The 20,731-nt window shown below is 51.6% G+C and overlaps 1 protein-coding gene across 2 annotated transcripts in view; it reads left to right on the forward strand.

The window, feature by feature from the left end:
* The first annotated feature begins 1,641 nt into the window (after nt 1-1,641).
* The window catches only part of SLC25A42 (solute carrier family 25 member 42), a 38,023-nt gene continuing 18,933 nt past the window's right edge, over nt 1,642-20,731 (forward strand). Inside the window, exon 1 of one of the 2 annotated variants that reach the window (XM_035283958.3) lies at nt 1,642-1,776. The gene's annotated coding sequence lies outside the window, so the exon portion shown is untranslated. The remainder of the gene's footprint in view (nt 1,777-20,731) is intronic. The other variant, XM_008987545.5, reaches the window with a different exon arrangement.

Below are 20,731 nucleotides of genomic sequence, written 5' to 3' on the forward strand. Positions count from 1 at the left end.
TGGTTTCCAGTCACCTTGTCCCCATTTGAAACTTGTGGATCACACTTTGAGCAAGGGCTTGCGCAGCCCTGAAATATGAGCCCTTTTTAAGGTTGGTTTCAGCCTTGCTCCCTCCCAGGATTCTCTGGTTCTGAACTTGATCTCCACCAACCCTAGCCAGCACCTAGAGGAAATAAGAGCTGGTATCTGGAAACATTTGTTGCCCTCTCCATCCTGAAGATTAAGGGTGAGTCTGAGAACAGAGTGGGCTCAGGGGAGGTGCCGATGACACAGCCATGCCTGGGATGGCAGTTGTCTCCCTTAACTGCTGGCATTTTCTGCAAAGCAACCCCATTAACTGCACTTCACATCGGAGCTGAGGCTCCCAGGCCGTACATGACCTGCTGAGGGTCAAATGCTTTCACCAGTAATTAAAATAAAGGGTGGGTTGTAAGTTTTCGCAGGGAAGCAACCCCAGAGAGGAGAGATCAAGGTGTAGGAATCATTTTCGCCCCTTTTCCAAATGAAGCAGCTGACACTCACAAGGGCTTTGCCCAAGGTTGTGTGGTGGGCCAGTGATCGGACAGGGATTCAAACCCAGGTCTCTGAGGCCCCCAGTGGCTCTTCTCTGACACTCCCTTTCCAAAAAGCTGCTCTAGATTCATTATCTGATTTAGTAACCAAAGTGCTGTGTAACCTCGGGAAAGGAACTTGACCTCTCTGTGCTCTGGTTTCTGTAAAAGGGGTCAGTGGTCACTTTGACCTCATGGGAGTGTGGTTAAGATTCAGTTAATTCACAAAAGCCTTAGCAGGAAGGAGACCTAACAGGGATGTCACTGGATACCGTGGCGAGGAAAGCCTGGACACAGAGAAGTCAGGCTAAGAAAACCACATAGCGCGTTTCAGTAGGATTCCGCCCCTTATTTCCATGTCTTCACACCACCTCGAGATGCAGAGGGCAGCTCAGAGTGACCTCCAACGAATCTCCTCAGCGAGTGGTCGTCTGCAGGGGATTAGTGGGAAGTAAGGGGATGGAGAATTATCCAGGAGTCCTTCAGCCTTGGCCCAAGTTCACAGCCGCTTCTACGCTTGGGAGCCAGAGGGCGGACTCTACACGACAGCCTCAGGGGACCCTGCGCCAGGCGTCCGAGGCCAGGTCGAGTCGCCGCGCTGCGGGTCAGACTGCACCTGGTACGCTCCAGCCCTCCCTGGGGGCGCACCGCCCATGGCCGCTACGACTGGCCGCGGGGCCTGCCAGTCAATCCCCTTCGCAGTCAATCCCCGTCTCCCTCCCGGCTACGCCCTCCATTCCTTTCGCCTCTGCCTCTCCGGTCGTGCCAGTTTTCTCGTAGCCCCGCCCTTTATCCCCAGCGATTGGCCAACAGTTCTGCCTGTTTTCTACCGAGATTCCAATCCTCGCCTGCCTCCAGGCCCTCGCCTCCTCCAGGCCCTCGCCTCCCAGCACCTAGTACCCTGCGGGACCACCCAGGCACCCAAGGCCTCTCCCAATTAGCCCCACCTCCGCCCATCTGCGATTGGCTTTAGGGGCTGCCCATCCGCTTCATACCTGCCAATCCCTGTCTTTTCCAGCGCTGATTGGTTAGGAAGCAGCCAATCGGGGCGTGGCGTGGACCCCTCCCGTGGCGCGCTCTGGGGGTGCGCGAGGCGGGGCCGTGGCGGCTGGAGGCGGTGGTAGCGGCGGCGGCGCGTCCGGGCCGGTGAGGGGGCGCGGGGGGCGCGGGGGACACCGGGGGGAGCGCAAGCGTCAGGGGCCCGCGCCTGTCGGGCTGAACTGAGGTGAGGCACGGGTCCTGTCAGGGATCCCGGGGCGAGGGGCGGACGAGGCGGAGCGTGACAGCAGCGTCGCGAGGGCAGGAAGAGATTAAAGACCCCCCCACACTCCACGTCTGCTGCCCCCTGAGGGCTACTGCATCCAGCTCTGAGCCCCTCACCCGCAGCCCACGCACACCTGACACCACGTCCCTATTCGTTAACATCCCCCAGACACCTGAGACTGTCCTTGCTGACATCTCCCACATCGTCGGGGCCTTGTCCCCGGCGCCCCGCACAGCTGGGTCTGACATCCCCCTCACACACCTGACACTGCGCTCCCACTCACGAACACCCCCTATCACCCTGTCGATGACACTCCCCCACCCCCACCTGAGCCTGTGGCTCCTAACTCACCCCTGGACCTGGTCCCGTCCCTAAGTGCCCTTCCTCATATCCAGCTCGACACCCCCGTGCGCACTCCCCCAGCAACCTGGGTCCCTCTTCTCAGGGACCTTCCCCCTGGTACCTGCTCTCTGCTCCTGACAGCCCTATACATCTGTCTCCCCCTTTCTTCCCCTCTGACCCTCTCCCACCTTGGGCTTTCTTCCACGTGCACCTGTATTGGCGCGCCCCCTGTAAAAATAATCCCCCCGAATCTCCCATGTCCTCCAAAAGTCCCCCAAGCCTTGGCATCTCAGGATCTCTGCACCCTCCCCTCCCCAAACAAAAGCTTACCCCAGTGTTCATTTCTAACAGTGATTGACAGCGTGTAAAGTGATTTCCGGACCTTAGAATAATCGCATCGGTCAGACAAAACCGGAATCATCTCCATTTTGCCAGCCACAAGCCTAAACCACTTGAATGCTAGAGGCAGAGCCTATTCCATCCTGGGCATCGCTGACCCTCTGCTGTGAACCCACCGCTTTTGGGCTCATCTGTTGTTTATCTCAGAGGGATTGGCAGGGGAGGAAAACCACACTCCACTCCCTCAGGCTGTTTTCAGGAGTCGTGACTTTGCCTGGGTCCGGAAAGGCTTAGCTGGAAGGGACGGTCCCTCTCTGCCAAGCATGTTCTCCGAGTCCTGGGGCGGGCCGGCGGTGGAGATGGAGACGCTGCCGGAGTGGGTGGTCATGATCTGGAGTGCCTCCCGCCAGGATGCCGGAGAGGGAGCTGCTGGGGATCCCTCTCCGACACTCCTTGGGCCCTTGAAGCCGATAAACAGTAAGGGAACACTCTAAAGAGTGAGGCAAGCTAATGTTTCAGCTGCTTAAAGCTAACGTGCAAAACTGGAGCCTGGCGTGGTGCTAGGAATGATTCTTCTGGAACTTTTCAAGTTCTCTTGAGTCTGATCTGCAAGCATGCAGCATAGAAAGAGGCCGGTGGCTTTGCTGTTGAAAAGTAATAACGTGCCATTTCCTGGAAGGTTTGCACAGCATTTCTTACCCCCTCCCACCTCTCCCTGCAAAGATGGTGCTAGAATGTTCCAGAGGGTCATGTCATCTTCAGCTTCTCCTGTGGAAGCTGAAGCCATTTGGGTTTTCTGTGCAACTTCAATAGGGGTCATTTAAAACATATATGGGCATGTATGTTTGTATATATGTATGTATATGTGTGTGGGGGGGTGTTATACACATATGCATGTTTATGTACATATTTTATATGCATATATTTCATGTGTTATATATGTACATGTGTGTAAACTTTGATGAGATCGTTGATTATATAGTTTTTGGGTTTTTTTTTCTGAGATGGAGTCTCACTCTGCCACCCAGGCTGGAGCGCAGTGGCACAATCTTGGCTCATGGCAACCTCCACCTCCTGGGTTCAAGAAGTTCTCCTACCTCAGCCTCCCGAGTAGGTAACTGAGATTACAGGCATGCGCCACCATGCCCCACTAATTTTTTTTTTTCCTTGAGGCTGAGTCTCACTCTGTTGCCTGGGCTGGAGTGCAGTGGCACCATCTCGGCTCACTGCAGCCTCCGCCCCCCGGGTTCAAGCGATTCTTCTGCCTCAGCCTCCCAAGTAGCTGAGATTACAGGTGCCTGCCACCACGCCCATCGAATTCTTGTATTTTTAGTAGAGATCAGGTTTCACCATGCTGGCCAGCCAGGCTAATTTTTGTATTTTTAGTGGAAACGGGGTTTCACCATGCTGTCTAGGCTGGTCTTGCACTCCTGACCCCAAGTGATCCGCCCACCTCAGCTTCCCAAAGTACTGGATTACAAGCATGAGCCACCATGACTGGCCTATTATATAGTTAAAAAGAAAAAATTAAATGGTACAAAGGGCATGTAGTAGAAATCAGGCAGGTCTTCCCCAACCTGTACTGCGTTCCTCCTCAGATGCACCTGCTGTTGATAATTTCTTCTGTTTTCTTCCAGAGGTAGTCTATGACTTGGGTGGCAGAAAGGGGTGCAGGGTGGTATATATTCCCCATCCCTTCTAAACCACTGGTAAATTTGCATTGAACAGACATATACATTCTATTGCCAGTTTCTTACTGATGACTGTTTAAGCTACAGCCCATAATTGGCTTTGACAACAGAGCTGCAATGGATAGATGCATGCATCAGCACATACCAAATATACAGTGAATGTATTCGGGCTCCAGCCGGGCACAGACACTTCGGACCTCCCTGTTTTGCTGTGCGTGCCTGTAGTCCCTGTTGCTCAGGAGGCTAAAGTGGGAGGATCCCTTGAACTGAGGAGTTCAAGGCTACAGTGAGCTATAATCATGCTGCTGCACTCCACTCCAGCCTGGGTGACAGAGCTAGACACTGTCTCAAAAAAAAAAGCGGGGGAGCCAAGTTCAAAGGGCATATTCATGTAAATAGTTCATGTCCCTCCTCCTCCTCTGAACTGTGAAGTTGGAAAGTCTGATTATTCCTCTCCTACGGCCGGCTCAGTTATTTTATTATCAAGCTTTGTGGTCTGTCCCATCTGATAGGTAAAAAAACAGCATGAGAGATTCTTTTGAATATCACTCCTTGCTTCCTATACCTCTCTTAGGTGTTCTGGCTTGTGGGGTAGGGATTAAACATTAGACTTATTTCTCTGCCAGTCAGACTAAAGTTCAAGACATATTTGGGGCTGGACACAGTGGTTCACAACACCCAACACTTAAGGTGGATAAGGCAGGAATATTGCTTGAGACCAGGAGTTTGAGACCAGCTTGGGTAACATGGTGAAACCCCATCTCTATAAAAAAAATTTTTTTAATTAGCCGGGAGTGATGGCGTGCGCAAATGGTCTCAGCTACTCGGGAGGCTAAGGTGGGAGGACTGCTTGAGCCCAGGAGCTCAATGCTTCAGTGAACTATGATTGCGCCACTGCACTCCAGCCTGAGCAACAGAGCAAGACCCTGTTTTTCTGTTAAATTTTTTTTTTTTTTTTTTAGTTCCTGCTCTGTGAAGCTTGTCCCTATAGCAGGGAGCAGTGGCGGTGCTGAGATTTTGGCTCAAGGTACCTTGACAGGAACAATTGCTAAAAGAACCATTTAGCTGTTGCTAATTTTTTTTTCACTTGGGCCTATGAAAAGAAAAATGAGGGCATCATGAGAGATTGAGACGAGTCAGATGTTAAATCTGTCTGGGAAGCTGTTTTGAGACTCTCTCCAGTTGTCCAATTTCTCACCACTGGTGCCAGATGGAGGGTGTTGTCATACTAAAGTCAGGCCTCTGCCCACGTGTCATCCAGTTTTTTTCTGTCTGTCCCTTCTATTTTGGCAGTTAGACATTAAGAGGGGATTATTGAGATGATCAGAATCATTTGCTTGTTTGGGTTTTGCAAGACAGGGCTTTTACAAATCCATCTACATTTTTAATTTTAAGCATGACATACCTCTTCATAAAAAGTATATCGGCTGGATACAGTGGCTCACGCCTATAATCCCAGCACTTTGCGGGGCCAAGGCGGGTGGATCACAAGATCAGGAGATCAAGACCATCTTGGCCATGGTGAAACCCTGTCTCTACTAAAATATACACACACAAAAAATTAGCTGGGCATGGTGGCATGCACCTATAGTCCTAGCTACTCAGGAGGCTGAGGCAGGGGAATAGCTTGAACCCGGGAAGTGGAGGTTGCAGTAAGCCAAGATCACACCACTGCACTCCAGCCTGGTGACAGAGCAAGACTCTGCCTCAAAATTAATAAATAAACAAAAATGTGTGTGTGTGCGTGTGTGTGTAATGTGGGGCTGGGCATGGTGGCTCACACCTTAAATCCTAGCACTTTGGGAGGCTGAGGCAGGTGGATCACCTGAGGTCAGGAGTTCAAGACCAGCCTGACAAGGTGAAACCCTGTCTCTACTAAAAACAGAAAAATTAGCTGGGCGTGGTGGCGCATGCCTATAATCCCAGCTACCTGGGAAGCTGAGGCAGGAGAATCGTCCAGCCTGGGTAACAAGAGCGGAACTCCGTGTCAAAAAAACAAAACAAAACAAACAAAAAAAAACCAAAATTAGCTGGGCATGGTGGAAGGCTTCACAGCTACTCTGGAGGCTGAGGCAGGGAGAACTGCTTCAATCCAGGAGATGGACATTGCAGTGAGCCAAGATCGTGCCATTGCACTCCAGCCTGGGCGACAGGGCAAGACTCTGTCTCAAAAATAAATAAATAAATAAATAAATTAGCCAGGTGTGGTGGTGCATGCCTGTAGGCCCAGCTACTCCGGAGACTGAGGCAGGAGAATCATTTGAATTCTAGAGGTGGAGGTTACAGTGAGCCAAGATGGCACCACTGCACTCCAGCCTGGGTGACAGAGTGAGACTCAGTCTCAAATAAATAAATTAGCTGGCCTTGGTGGTGTGTATCTATAGTCCTAGCTACTTGGGAGGCTGAGGTGAGAGGATCACTTGAGCCTAGAAGGTTGAGGCTGCAGTGAGCCATGATTGTGCCACTGCACTCCAGCCTGGGTGACAGTGAGGCTCCGTCTCTTTAAAAAAAAAAAAAAGTGGGCCAGGCGCGGTGGCTCACGCCTGTAATCCCAGCACTTTGGGAGGCCGAGGCGGGTGGATCACCATGTCAAGAGATCGAGACCATCCTGGTCAACATGGTGAAACCCCGTCTCTACTAAAAATACAAAAAATTAGCTGGGCACGGTGGCGCGTGCCTGTAGTCCCAGCTACTCGGGAGGCTGAGGCAGAAGAATTGCCTGAACCCAGGAGGCAGAGGTTTCGGTGAGCCGAGATCGCGCCATTGCACTCCAGCCTGGGTAACAAGAGCGAAACTCCGTCTCAAAAAAAAAAAAGTATATAACGTGTATATGAAAAGAAAGAAGATATACCAAATAATAAAATTAACACCCAGCCGAAGAAGTAGAACGTTGTTCCCCGGAGGCCCCACCCTGTTCACAGGGCTATTTTAAAAATATGCTTGTCAACATTTGTTTTCTTCACTGAGCACCTTTTGCTACAATCATCTTGAGCTGAACGCTTGAATTCCAGGGGCTCAACAAAGTTCTCTGCTGGCCAGATTTTCTGCTGAGTTCTCTGCCAGCCCAGCAGCCTGTGAGGCTCGGCAGGCAAATGGCTGGATAAGCCACCAGCCGAGGGACAGGCCAACGCTTGGAGGCTTGGCCTCAGATCCCTGCATATTCATTTCCTGTGGCTGCCATAATAAATTACCACAAGCTGGGGGGCTTCAGACAGCAGAAATATATCCTGTCATGGTTGTGGAGGCCTGAAGTCCAAAATCAGGGTGTCAGTGGAGCTGGTTTGTTCTGGAGGCTCCAAGGGAGTCCTTCACAGGCGTTTCTCTGGGCAAACCTTGGAGTTCTTGGCTCGTGGCCACATCGCTCCAGTCTCTGCCTTTGTATTCACGTGGCTTTCTCCCTGTTGTATGTCTCTTTGTGTCCTCTCTCTCTGTTTTTTAGAGATGGGGTCTTGCTATGTTTTCCATGCTGGAGTGCAGTGATGTGATCATAGTTCACCGCAACCTCGAATTACTGGGCTCAAGTGATTCTCCCACCTCAGCCTCCTGAGTAGCTGAGACTACAGGCACAGGACGCCACTCCTGGATCGCCTCTTCTTTTTTTTTTTTTTTTCGTCTTTTTTTTGAGACAGGGTCTTGATCTGCTGCCAGGCCGGAGTGCAGTGGTACAATCTTGGCTCACTGCAACCTCCACCTCCCAGGTTCAAGCAATTCTCCTGCCTCAGCCTCCCGAGTAGCTGGGACTACAGGTGTGTGCCACCACACCCAGCTAATTTTTGTGTTTTAGTAAAGATGAAATTTCACTATGTTGGCCAGGATGATCTCGATCTCTTGACCTCGTGATCCACCCACCTTGGCCTCCCAAAGTGCTGGGATTACAGGCGTGAGCCACCATGCCCAGCCTGAATATGTACATTTCAATCAAGCCTGTATTACAGTTACACTAGCCCAAGACCCACCACATCTGCAGTATTTCTTAGTGCAGTTTGCCTCATTCTGATACTGTCTTAAGATCAGGTTCCCAGACCCCACCCTCTGGCAGTTCTGACTTAGTAAATCTATGGTGGGGCTTAGGATCCTGTACAAACATTCCCAGAGATCCTGGGGCAGGTGGTCCTAGAAACACTGGGCAGAGTAGCTCAGCTCTGGGGGAACAAGCAAGACCTCACCCCCCTCCTGCTGTGGGCACGTCCCTTCCTCTGCAGTGCTCTCTTCTCACAGGGTACCTGTGTGAGAGGAGGGATCAGACTGACAAACCTGATTCTAGCATGATTGGTGGGCACCTCCCATTGCCAACCAGGCCATCACATTGTGGCTGGTTTAGCGCAATGAAGCTGTGGCAGCCTCGTGCTCGGGAGGGGGTGTGTTAGAATGGGCAGGTTTGGGATCAGAAGGTGATCCCAGGCAAAAGAATGATGGCAGCGAAGCAGCACAGGCATGTTTGTGGGCTTTGAGCAGCCTCATTTGCCCAGAGCTCGTGAGTTACAGCCAGACAATGGTAAGCCTTGAATGTCAGAGCCAGAGATTGCACTGTTTCTTACACTAAATGGTGGTAACCATGGTAGGCAGGAGGTGCTTTTAAAGGAATGTTCTAGGTCAGGTGCAGTGGCTCACGACTGTAATCCCACCACTTTGGGAGGCTGAGGTGGGCAGATCACCTGCGGTTCAGGAGTTCAAGACCAGCCTGGCCAACATGGCGAAACCCCATCTCTACTAAAAATACAAAAATTAGCTGGGTGTGATGGTGGGTGCCTGTAATCCCAGCTACTCCGGAGGCTGAGGCAGGAAAATTTCTTGAACCTGGGAGGCAGAGGTTGCAGTGAGCCAAGATTGTACACTTGCACTCCAGCCTGGGCGACAGAGCGAGCATCTGTCTAAAAAATAAATAAATAAATAAAAATAAAGGAATGTTCTTTGATGAGCAGTGGGACAATCATCTAAGATTTGTCTCACACTATAGGGAGATTAATTAACCTGTGGGGGGTGCTCAGCCTGGCATGGGGAGACCCAGAATGTATAAGGGTCTTCAGGTGGTGAGATTGGGCAAGTAGGATCTTGCTGTGTTGCCCAGGCTGGTCTCCAATTCCTGAGCTCAAGCTAACCTCCCACCTTAGCCTCCCAAAGCGCTGGGATTACAGGTGTGAGCCCCTGTGCCCCGTGAATATGTACTTTTCAGTCACCAATCATGGGGAAGCCATGTGTCAGTGTCTCAAAAGCACGCTCAGTAGGCCGAGGTCATATTAAATGGGATTTGCCCCAGTCCTGTCTGATTCCTTATTACACAGAGCGATACTTATCAACACTTGTCACCTATTTAAGTGGCATTATCCTGTGAAGATGGTGACAGATGAGGAAATCGAGGAACGGGAGGTTTATTTTTTACTTTAAATTTTTTGTTTGTTTGTTTTTTCAGGGTCTTACTGTATTGCCCAGGCTGGAGTGCAGTGGCTTGATCTTGGCTCACTGCAGCCTCCGCCTTCTGGGTTCAAGCGATTCTTGTGCCTCAGCCTCCCACGTAGCTGCTTATAGGTGCCTGCCACCACAACTGGCTAATTTTTGTATTTTTAGTAGACATAGAATTTCACCATGTTGGCCAGGCTGGTCTCAAACTCCTAACCTCAAGTGATCTGCCCGCTTCGGCCTCCCAAAGTGCTGGGATTACAGGCATGAGCCATCTCACTCAGCCTACATTTTTTTTTAGAGCCAGGGTCTTGTTCTGTTGCCTTGGCTGGAGCACAGTGGTGTGATCAGAGCACGCTGCAGCCTCGACCTCCTGGGCTTCAGTGATCCTCCCACCTCAACCTCCTGAGTAGCTGAGACTATAAGCATGGGCCTCCATGCCTAGCTAATTTATTTATTTGGTAGAGACAGGGCCTCACTCTGTCACCCAGACTGGAGTACAATGGTAGGATCATAGCTCACTCCAGCCTTGAACTCCTGGTCTCAAGTGATCCTCCTGCCTCAGCCTCCCAAAGTGCTGGGATTACAGGTGTGAGCCACTGTATGTGGCCTATGTGGAGGTTTAGTGGCACATCCAAGGTGTCACATGCTAGATCCCATCTTCCCACAACACAGTGTGGGGTGGCAGGGAGCCTGTGCATGCTGCTGTGTGGCCATGAGGAAGAGAATGATTGAAGGGGTGCATTCTTGCTGCTGCCGTGGAAGGAATGGCTGAAGGGCAGGAGGATGGGACAGCAACAGGCAAAAGCACCTGTCTACAGGTGTTATGTTTCTGCTTCCTTGCTGGGCATGGACACTGAGCGTGACGTGGACCCCTGCGTTCTAGGGAACCCCTGCGTTCAAGGGAACTTGCGGGGAGGCAAGTGGAGAGTGGCCCCTCCAGTGCAGGAGAGAACCACAGACTCCTCAGTGCAGGGCAGAGCAGCTAACTTTGGGGGCATTGAGGCCAGGACATTTAGGAGCTTTGAAGGATACAGAGGAGTTTGCTGGCATTGGAGACCGGCCAAGCAAAACTTGGCATGTCCAGGGAATTAATTCACTTGTCCAGCAAATAGTTGTTGAAGGCCAACCAAGTGTGGATCGCTGTGCCAGGTTCCATGTGGTAAGAAAATAGAGCCATTTATTTATTTATTTATTTATTTATAGATAAAGCCTTTATCACCCAGGCTAGAGTGCAGTGGGCGATCTTGGCTCACTGCAACCTCCACCTCCCGGGTTCAAGCAATTCTCCTGCCCCAGCCTCCCAAGTAGCTGGGATTACAGGTGCCCACCAACATACTGGCTAATTTTTATATTTCTGGTAGAGATGGAGTTTCACCAGGTTGGTCAGGCTGGTCTTGAACTCCTGACCTTAAATGATCCTCCTGCCTTGGCCTCCCAAACTGCTTGGATTACAGGCGTGAGCCACTGTGCCCAGCTAATTTTTGTATTTTTGTAGAGATAAGGTTTCACCATGTTGGCTAGGCTGGTCTTGAACTCCTGGCCTCAAGTGATCCGTCCACCTTGGCCTCCCAAAATGCTGGGATTACAGGTGCGAGCCACCACGCCCAACCAAACAGGGCTTTTGAGGCGAGGACAGTGACTGCAGTACACCCTCTTAGTGGAGGGATGTGAGTACCATCCAGTACCTTGGATTGTTTTAGATCACATCTAACGGCCTTTGGTGACAGATGTGAGCAGCACTGTCTGCCAGGACAGAGGACAGTGATTGACCATAGAATTTCCTGGATCTTTCAGGGTGTTTCACCCATAGCGACTGCAGCAAGGGTTGCGGTAACCAGAGATTGTCTGAAAAGCACCCAGGAGCGAATGCAGCAGGAAGAAACTCCCCACCTGTGAGGCAGCCCACAGGTCAGGGTTAACAGGGAGCAGCCATTATGTAAGGTGTGCCCGGATCCCTTAGGCAGAGTTGATGCCTATTAACTAGAAAAGAAAACAGCCCTTATCGACTGGCAGATAGGATGTTAATTGGCTCTGTTTACTTAGAGATTACAGGATCCGTTTCACAGCGGCTCCATCCACAGAGAAACTGCACCCCCGACGTTTGTACAAACATTTCCTGAGTCCCAAGGGGTGGAGCTGGCAGTCGTATGGTGGTCCCCACCAGCTAACAGCATAAACAGTGGGCCTGTCTTATGGCTGGTCAGGAAGCTATGAGACAGGCTTAAGGGAGTCAGGCACATGTGCATATTAGTGTGAGTGTGTGTGTGAGAGTGTGAGTGTATGTGTGTATGTGCATGTATGTGTGAGTGTGTGTATGAGGATAGCCCTTGTACATGGGGCTTATAGAATGCTTGGGCTTGAAATTGCCTGATTCAAACAAGAAGCAGCCTTGTGGCTGGGTGCAGTAGCTCACAACCTTGTGGCTGGGTGCGGTAATCCCAACACTTTGGGAGGCAGAGGCAGGCTGATTGCTTGAGGCCAGGAGTTTGAGACCAGCCTGGGCAACATAACAAGATCACGTCTCTACTAAAAGTAATTTAAAAATTATCCAGGCATGATGGTGTACACCTGTAATAGTTCTAGCTACTTAGAGGCTAAGGTGGGAGGATCACTTGAGCCTTAAAGATGGAGGCTGCAGTGAGATACGATTGTACCACTGCATTCTAGCCTGGGTGACAGAGTGAGATCCTGTCTCAAAACAAACAAAAAAGAAGCAGCTTGTCCTGCCCTCTCCCAAGCAACTGCCAACTTGCTTGGCACCAGTGTTCCCACTGCTCTGAAGGTTCTGTGCTGGAGCTGGTGTGATCACAAGTTATCGAAGAGCCCATGCTCCAGGTTCATGTTTCTGAATAATGCTGTTTAGTAAGTCATTGCCCACCTCATCCCCTCATTCCCCACCGAGCTTTGTTTTTTGTTTCATGAATGGAAAGATTGCCTGAACAGAAACAGCATGGAAAAAGATACATGTGTGTTATTTGGGGCTGGCGCCCTGTGCCTGGCCACTGGTTGTCATCCTAGTGGGGACACCTGAATCCCACTTTAGAAAGCACTGACGTCCTAGGTACTTGTGAAAGGTACCTAGGGTCAATGCAGCAAGGCTGGGCCTCCTGGAGCTGTGGGACACTGCCATCTGTGGTCGTAAATACTGTGCAGGGCCAGGAGAGAATGAGCTATCTACCCCAGCACAGCATATGAGTCAGGACTGTGGCAGCTACCAGTGACAGAAATTCATCCGCGCTGGCTGAACCGGATAGGGTGCTTCCGGACTCCATGACAACAAAGTCCATGTGCTTTTGCACCACTGGGTTCCAGATCCCTCTAGCCTGCAGATATCCTCCTCTGCCCCCTAACTCTGTGCCAACGATGCCCTGCAGCCTCACACCCTACTGGCTTCCCCTCCTCTAAAGAAAGAGGACTTCTCCGGCCCGATGGTTCCCTTAAAAGTCCCAGGTCTCAGTCTTTGGGGCCAGCACCCTGAACCTAGGGGAGTGTGAAGTCTCATTACCTGATCATGGTCACCTGGGTCACCCTGGGGTCAATCAGAGGATAGTGTTGGAGAGCAGAGCGAGTGGTTTCCCAGAATGCTGTCCTCAGCGGGGATGACCACTGTGCGAGTGGACCAACTGCAGAGCTTCAGTGCCTCCTCCAGGCTTTTCGTCACTGCTAAGACCTTCCACAGGTGTTCTCAGCCAGGTGCGGTGACTCACACCTGTAATCCCAGCACTTTGGGAGGCTGAGGCGGGTAGATCCCTTGTGGTTAGGAATTTGAGACCAGCCTGGCAACATGGCGAAACCCCATCTCTACTAAAAAAAAAAAAAAATACAAAAATTGGCCAGCCTGTAATCCCAGCTACTGGGGAGGCTGAGACACGAGAATTGCTTGAACCCGGGAGGTGGAGGTTGCAGAGAGCCAAGATCATGCCACTGCACTCCAGCCTGGGTGACAGAGCGAGACTCCATCTCAAAACATAAAACAAAATAGAAATTAGCTGGGTGTGGTGGCGCACGTCTGTAATCTCAGCTACTCAGGAGGCTGAGGCCAGAGAATCACTTGAACCTGGGAGGTAAAGGTTGCAGTGAGCCAAGATCTTGCCGTTGCACTCCAGCCTGAGTGATAGAGGGAGACCTCGACTCAAAAAAAAAGAGTCATTTGATACCCAACCTTTTGTGTCTGGCGTCTGCCCTTCACTGGTGTGTCTATGTGTTCCAGCCATGTTGTCGCATGTAGCAGCAGTTTGTTCTTTGGTATTATATAGCATCCCATCATGGGATAGACCACATGTGTGTTCCCCTTCTCCTTTGGGTGGTCTTCAGTGCTGTCCACAGAGCGTGCTCCTCATTGCCATCATATGCTGCTGGGCAGGTCTTCAAAGTCCAGGGCTGTATATGGGGAGGCTGGGGGGAGAGGCCTCTGTGGTAGGCATGGCTTGCAGGAATCTTGGCTGCACTGGGCGGAAGGAGAGGTCTGGAGGTGGGAGACCCAGCTGGCGTAGGGCAGTGGGTGTACTTTGTATCTTTCTGCAAGCACAGCCTGCGATGGCTCAGGTGCATTCAGCATGAAGGTGTTTGTGCCTGATGCAGCCTCAGCCCGTTTGTTTCCCTGGTCAGTCTGAGTTCACACCAGCCTTGGGGTTCTTCCTTCTTGCTGTTCTCTCTCCCTGGTGTACCCCTTTTCTTCCAGTTCCCAGGACAGACCCCCTTCTCCCACCCCATGTCCCTCCTCCCCATAGACTCTGCACATGGTCATCCACGTCTGCGTCATTGGCAGTAGCGACTGAGCCTGTGAGGGTGTGCCTCCCCAGAGCATGTACACGGTGAGCATGCCGTGCACGTACACACAGGGAGTGACATGTGAATGTCCAGCAGCTAATCTGATTCCAAGTAACCTAGCAGGGAGGGAAGGATCCATCAGGAAAGGGAGACACAAGGTCATGAACATTGCCAGGGTGTACCAGGCTCCTACCCCTGTGATCCTGCAGAGAAGAGCCTCCCAGGGCTGGGGGGAACCTGGGCAGGTTTTGTGCGTGTGTCAAAGTGCACATAGCTTAAAAGTGGCCATTGTTAGCCTTTTAGAGTGAGCAATTCAGTGGTATATAGTACAATCACAGTGTTGTGCCACCACTGCCTTTATCTGATCTCAGAACATTTTCTTTTCTTTTTTTAAAACAGAGTCTTGCTCTGTCGCCTAGGCTGGAGTGCAGTGGCATGATCTTGGCTCACTGCAACCTCCATCTCCTGGGTTCAGGTGATTCTCCTGCATCAACCTCCTGACTAGCTGGGATCACAGGCACACGCCATCACACCCAGCTAATTTTTGCATTTTTAGTATAGATGGGGTGGTCTCACCATATTGGCCAGGCTAGTCTTGAACTCATGACCTCAAGTGATCTGCCTGCCTCAGTCTCCTAAAAGTTCTGGGTTCACAGGCGTGAGCCAGCATGCCTGGCCAATTTCAGAACATTTTCATCACCCCAAAAGGAAATCCCATCCCCATTAGCAGTTACTCCCCATTCCACACCCTCCACTCCCTGGCAACCACCAATCTGCTTCCATTCTCTATGGATTTGCCCGTTCTGGGCATTTCATATCAATGGAATCTCACACTGTGTGGCCTTTTGTGTCTGGCCTCTCTATGAGTATTGTGTTTTTGAGGTTCATCTATGTTGTGGCATGGATCAGTGCCTCATTCCTTTTCATGGCTGAGTAGTATTACATTGTGTGAACATTTTGTATACCCATTCATCTGCTGGCAAGCAGTTGGGTTACTTCCACTTTTTGGCTGTTGTGAACCTTGCTGCCAGGAGCATCTTAGTTTTGTTGTTGTTATTATTTCAGTTGTGCTGGGGTCTCACTATGTTACCTAGGCTGGTCTTGAACTCCTAGGCTCGAGCATCCTCCTGTTTTAGCCTCCCAAAGTGCTGGGATTTTAGGTGTGAGTCGCCATGACCAGCCCCATGTACAATTATTTTGTGTGGACCTTTTGGTTCTGTGCCTGGGAGTGGAATTGCTGGGCCATAATGGTAACTTGTGAAGGAACCTCCAGGCTGATTTCCACAATGGCTGCCCCATCTGACATTCCCAGCATACAAAGGTGCCAGTTTCTCCAAGTGCTTGCCTGGCAGGTTTTAGCCAGATGCTTGGCAGGATGGGAGTCAGGAGAAAGCGTGTTCCGTGTGTGTAGGCTTGTCAGCCGGCGCTGGGGTGGAATGGTGAGGCCAACTCTCAGACAAGGAAGCCGAGGTCCTGGGAGCTGAGACACCTGTCTGAGAGTGCTCACCTGGTGAAAAACAGAGCGGGCTTGAATGTGCCTTCAAGCTTACAAAGAGAAATGTTTCCTAAGCAGGTGACTGAGGGTAAAGGGGCACTGCTTGTGCCCTAGGAGTGACGTTTTAGGGAGAGAACAGCCCCACCCCCCACCATTGGACCCATGAGGAAGGAAACCAGAAGGGAAGGAGGGAAGAGGAGGGGGTCTCACCCATAAGTACAGCATCCTCTTCCTTCCTTTGGACCAGGCTTAGGGACACAGGGTTCTACTGATGAAATAGGTCCTTCCCAAACCAGGTGTGGGGCTCACACCTGTAATGCCAACACTTTGGGAGGCTGAGGTGGGAGGATTGCTTGAAGCCTGGAGTTTGAGACTAGCCTGGGCAACATAGCAAGACCCCATTTCTACAAAAAAAACGAAGAAATTAAGTCTGGACATGGTGGTGCATGCCTGTAATCCCAGCACTTTGGGAGTCCGAGGTGGGCAGATTGCATCAGCTTAGTTTGAGACCTGTAATCCCAGCTACTGGGGAGGCTGAGGCAGGAGAATGGCTTGAATACGGAAGGTGGAGGTTGTGGTGAGCTGAGATTGCACTACTGAACTCCAACCTGGACAACAAGATTGAAACTCGCTCTCAAAAAAAAAAAAAGAAAGAAAGAAAAGAAAGAAGAAAGGAAGGAAGGAAGGAAGGAAAGAAAGAAGAGAGAGAGAGAGGGAGGGGGGGAGGGAGGGAGAAATTCTCTCCCCGAAGACTTGTCACTGGGGCACATTTCTGTAGGATGTCCCAAGTGGCCCTGGGGTGACTTTCCAGCACTGGACCATAAGAAACCACAGGGATGACCAGTATGACCAGCCTGGCAGCGGGTGATGAGAAGTGATACCCAATAACAGAACCGGGAAACAAGCTGTTTCCACACCAGCTGGCTTCTCTGTTTTTAAATAAATGAAGGCATATTTCATGACTTGTCTTCATAGTGTCCCTGGCAGCGTCATGAGACACTCAGGTGGTACCACTAGTTCTGATGACCTCTTCTCGCTTTGGAAGCTGAGGTGGGGGCTGGTGGGTGAAAACCACCTATCCCTTATAGTGACAAAGATGAGAATGCAACTGAGGATGCCAGGGGAACTGGGGCTTCCTCCCCCAACCCATCCAAGCCTCCCTGTCCCAGGAAATGGCCTCACCATCTCTGGGTCTCAGGCAGAACCTGGACAGGCTTCTGAGACGCCTGCCACCTCGCTCCACCGAAGCCCACCATCCAGGCCCCACGCTGTCACCCAAGTGGTCCCGAGGTATCCGCTGACCTCCCTGCCTTGCTGTCCTCTTCCCTCCTTCAGCTGAGTGACCCTCCGTCCCTGGAGACCCACTCCCTCTCTCACTAGCCCCAGGGCCTTTGCATTTTGTGCCTGGAATGTGGCTCTGCTATGTCTTGGACACTGCCCCTCAGGGAGGCCGGCCTGATCACCTGGTCACTGGTTGCAAGTCTGGGTACACATGGCCATGGGAGAGATCACCCTCAAGGGCTGGCAGTTCTAGAGTCTGGTTATTGGATGTTGGCCTGATGTCTGCCTCCTGTCACTCACCTGGCCACTGGGCCAGTTGCTCCTCTTTCCTTGCGACAGCCTGTGTTCAGTTCCTGTTGCCGCTGTAACAAACCACCACAAATGTGGAGGCGTAAAGCAACACCTTTATCATCTTTTGGTTCTGGATGTCTGGATTCTAAAATGGGAGTGCAGGGCTGGGTTTCTTCTGGAGGCTCCAGAAGAGATTGTGTGTCTTTGCCTTTCCCAGCTTCGATCCCCCTAGGACCTCTCCCTCCACCTCTAAAGCCAGCAGCAGAGCGCACTCACATCGCCTCCAACTCTCCTGCCTCTATCTTTTTTCTGAGACAGAGTCTTGCTCCGTCACTCAGGCTGGAGTACAGTGGCGCAAACTCCACCTCCCAGGTTGAAGCAGTTCTCGTGCCTCAGCCACCCAAGTAGCTGGGACTGTAGGAGTGCGCCAACACACCTGGCTAATTTTTGTATTTATTGGTAGAGACAGGGTTTTTCCATGTTGGCTAGGCTGGTCTCAAATGCCTGACCTTGACTGATCCACCTGCCTCAGCTTCCCAAAGTGCTGGAATTATAGGCATGAACTACCGCACTTTGCCTTTTTTTTTTTTTTGTCGAGAAAGGGTCTGGCTGTGTCACCCAGGCTGAGGTGCAGTGGTATGATCACACCTCACTGCAGCCTCCAACTCCTGGGCTCAAGCCATCCTCCCATCTTGGCCTCCCAAGTAGCTGGGACTACACGAATGTGCCACCACAGCCCGCTAATTTTTTTGTTTTTGAAATGGAGTTTCCCTCTGTAGCCCAGGCTGGAGTGCAGTGTCTCAATCTTGGCTCACTGTAACCTCTGCCTCCTGGGTTCAAGTGATTCTCCTGCCCCAGCCTCCCTGAGTAGCTGGGACTACAGGCGCGTGCCACCATGCCCATCTAATTTTTTTTTGTATTTTTAGTAGAGATGGGGTTTCACCATATTGGCCAGGCTGGTCACGAACTCTTGACCTCAGGTGATCCACCTGCCTCAGCCTCCCAGACTACTGGGATTACAGGCCTAAGCCATCATGACTCCCACATCCAGCTAATTTTTAATTTTTTTTTTTTTTTTGAGACGGAGTTTCACTCTTCTTACCCAGGCTGGAGTGCAATGGTGTGATCTCGGCTCACCGCAACCTCCGCCTCCTGGGTTCAGGCAATTCTCCTGCCTCAGCCTCCTGTGTGGCTGGGATTACAGGCACACGCCACCATGCCCAGCTAATTTTTTGTTTAGTAGAGATGGGGTTTCACCATGTTGACCAGGATGGTCTCGATCTCTTGACCTCTTGATCCACCCGCCTCGGCCTCCCAAAGTGCTGGGATTACAGGCTTGAGCTACCGCGCCCGGCCTAATTTTAAATTTTTTTGTACAAATGGGATCTTGCTGTGTTACCCAGGCTCGTCTCACTTGGCCTCAAGCGATATTCCCACCTCCCAAAGTGCTGGGATTACAAGGTGTGAGGCACCTGGCCTCTCCTGCCTCCCCGTCATAGGGACCCTGGTGATTATACTGGGTTTATCCAGGTAATCCAGGACAGTCTTCCCCATCTCAAGACCCTCAACTTAGTCACATCTAAAAAGTACCTTTTGCCATGTAAGGTCGCATATTCACGGCGTCTAGGGTTTAGGGTGCAGACATCTTTGAGGCCCAGTATTCACCCCAACATAGCCCATGATGGTGGTCCTTAAGATTCCCCTTTCCAGGACAGTCACCCCAAATGTCAGGACAAGAGGGTTTCAGGACCTCCAGCCTCGGCTCTCTGGCCTCCTGCCCCGCCCTGCTCAGTCGTGTTATTCAGCTTCTTCTGGGGCTCCTCTTTCCTCCAGGCAAAGGCTTGAATTGGCAAACCCCTCGTCACTCACTGCACAGGCACCAGGCCAGGCCAGCTCAGTGAATGAGTGTTGTAGAGGGAAGTCATGGGAGCAGTGAGGACACAGCAGAGGTGCAGCCTGGGCAAGAGGCAGAGAGCCCCAGAAAAAGTGAAAGGGTACCTCACTCCTGCATACCCACACCCCACTGCCCCAGCATGCACCTCCTGCACCCAGCTGCCTCTAAATATACCTCTGGGCCCTGCACACACCTGCCCACACCCCGCCACCCCAGCATGCCGCTGCAAACACCTCCGGAGCCCTGCACACACTATCTCCCTCTCCACATCCACCGCAGGCCCTGCCTCCCCTCTGCATCTGCAGTCAGGTTTGGGGCCCATAGTTTCATGGACATAGGTATGTCCAGTTCACCTTCTCCGGCCACCTGAGTCTTTGGGGCAACCTCTTTGTCATAGTGAAATCTCCGCCCACAGTCCCTCCCCAAACCAGCTTCTTCACCTCCGGAGGTGGATGTCTAGCATCACATGCCCCGAGGGTCACAGAGCATTTGGGTTTAATGGAGAGTGCAAAGTGAGTATCCACAGGGCCACACAGACAAGAATCAATGACTGAAAAATAAACGAGGGAGGAGAGACTGCCATCCCTGTGGAATAATTACAAGTCCTATCCATCAATGCTCCCCCTCCAGGAGGTGGACCTTAACCCATCCCATCCCATCAGGCTGGGCTGCTTCCTAAGAATAGAGTAGGGGATGGGGAATACCCACTTGACAGAGGCACCTGGCTGAACCACCTTACCCAAGAGCTCTGGGTGCGGGTCATCTGGGGGACGTTGCCCTCCTATGCCTCTGGAACTGGCTGTTCCTTTAGGTTAAGCAAAGTCTTGAGTAAGGGCACATGGGCAGGGCAAGGTTGTTCACGCCTGTGATCCCAACTAGGGCAGGTGAGGTAAGATGGGAGGATCACTTGAGCCCAAGAGTTCTCGACCAGCCTGGGCAATATAGCGAGACCCCATCTCAAAAAAAAAAAAAAAAAAAAAAGGAGGGGGTACATGGTCCTCTAGAGTGCTTGATGAAATCGTGCTGAGACTCACCTTGGTGGCTGGGGGCCAGGCTCCATGGAGAAGGACCCAGCTGTGGCTTTGGAGTCCGACGCTGGGGCCTGAGTTCCCTCTGTTCTTTGACGTGGCCAAATTTCCCTGGGTCTCGTCTGCAGAGTAGGGAAACAGCACCTCAGCCAGGGGGCTAAAGAGGAACCACAGTGCCCCGGTCATTAGTGGCACTGATTGTCACCATTGTCCTCAGCCCAGCTAGGCCAGCACTAGCTGGTAGCTGTGGCCTCAAGCAAACACCCACACTGCCTCAGCTTCCCCAGCTGTGAAGCTGAACTGAGACTCCTCAGGTAAGGCTGGGAGGATTCCAGAGCATGGGGCAAAGGGATCTCTGAACAGTGGCCACTGATTTTTCTTTTTG

Source organism: Callithrix jacchus, chromosome 22, assembly GCF_049354715.1.
Source record: "Callithrix jacchus isolate 240 chromosome 22, calJac240_pri, whole genome shotgun sequence".
NCBI classification, from domain to species: Eukaryota; Metazoa; Chordata; class Mammalia; order Primates; family Cebidae; genus Callithrix; species Callithrix jacchus.